The sequence below is a fragment of the Rhincodon typus genome, chromosome 29 (genome assembly GCF_021869965.1).
Source record: "Rhincodon typus isolate 14 chromosome 29, sRhiTyp1.1, whole genome shotgun sequence".
NCBI lineage: Eukaryota > Metazoa > Chordata > Chondrichthyes > Orectolobiformes > Rhincodontidae > Rhincodon > Rhincodon typus.
In genome coordinates, this window is record NC_063360.1 from 34,880,546 (window position 1) to 34,882,181 (window position 1,636).

Below are 1,636 nucleotides of genomic sequence, written 5' to 3' on the forward strand. Positions count from 1 at the left end.
AAGGGTGCAGAGGAGATTTACCAGGATGTTGCCTGGTATGGAGGGAAGGTCTTATGAGGAAAGGCTGAGGGTCTTGCGGCTGTTTTCGTTAGAGAGAAGAAGGTTAAGAGGTGACTTGATAGAGACATACAAGATGATCAGAGGATTAGATAGGGTGGACAGTGGGAGCCTTTTTCCTCGGATGTTGATGGCTAGCATGAGGGGACATAGCTTTAAATTGAGGGGTGATAGATATAGGACAGATGTCAGAGGTAGGTTCTTTACTCAGAGAGTAGTAAGGGCGTGGAATGCCCTGCCTGCAAAAATGGTAGACTCGCCCACTTTAAGGGCATTTAAATGGTCATTGGATAAACATATGGATGATAATGGAATAGTTTAGGTTAGATGGGCTTCAGATTAGTTTCACAGGTCGGCGCAACATCGAGGGCTGAAGGGCCTGTACTGCGCTGTAATGTTCTATGTTCTAACACTCCGCAGGACCTTACCATTAAGTGTGCAAGTCCTGCCCTGATTTGCCTTTCCAAAATGCAGCCCCTCACATTTATCTAAATTAAATTCCATCTGCTATTCCTCGGCCCATTGGCCCCGTCTGATTAAGATCCCATTGTACTTTGAGGTAACCTTCTTCCCTGTCCACTACAGCTCCAATATCCTGGGGAAAGGTCACCGGACCCGAAACGTTAACTCTGATTTCTCTTCACAGATGCTGCCAGACTTGCTGACCTTTTCCAGCAACTTCCGTTTTTGTACCTCCAATTTTGGTGTTATCTGCAAACTTACTAACCATGCCTCTAATGTTCGCATCCAAATCATTTGTAGAAACAACAAAAAGCAGTGGGCCCAGCACCGATCCTTGTGACACACAACAACTGTCCACCTCCACCCTCTGTTTTCTACTTTCGAGTTGTCTTAAATGTGCAGTCACTTATTCTGAGGTTATGTCCCATGGTCCAAGACTTTTCCGTGGGGAGACAACGTTTCTGCATCTCACCTATTGTAGATGTATCAGGCTTTGATTTATAGTTACAATAGATAAGGACTAATCCAACTTTATATCTTCATGCACTCTCAAGACTGTTTCTCCTGTTACAGTGCTCCAACTCTGCCCACACTGTGCCCCATAAATATATAAACCTATTTTTCGAATCAACCTGGAGCAGATGGGACTTGAATCTGAGCCTTTCATTCCATGGTTAGGGAGGCTACCATTGCAGCACAAGAGGGCCCATTATAAAAATACGTTTCACGAATTTGCATTCAACCTTAGGCAGGAGCCATGCTAGTCTCTATATCGTTTCAATTTTAGAATATGTGCTCCTGAAGCGAGCCTTTTATACTCAGCACCTTCGTGACATCATCACAAGGTCGCTGCAGGGTCCTTACATCAAGCTGGAGTTTTCCACTCACGTTCTAGAGTGGGATCTAAACCCAAACCTTCCAGATGCAAAGGGATCCTACTCACTGAGCCACAGTTAGGTACCGTAATATAAGTGTACAGAGGCTGGTATCCCATCACCAAGTCACCCTTTGTTTACATGTGCACAGTACATTGGCTATGGCCAGCCAGCTTAGAGTCAGTCCCCTGAACTGAGGAGATTCTTAAACCCCCTGTTTTTTTTTGAACAGATGAAATGTC

General features: G+C 44.8%; 1 pseudogene; it reads right to left on the reverse strand.

The window, feature by feature from the left end:
• Positions 1-1,227: 1,227 nt before the first annotated feature.
• LOC125486531 lies at positions 1,228-1,326 on the reverse strand (annotated as a pseudogene).
• Between the last annotated feature and the right edge of the window lie 310 nt (positions 1,327-1,636).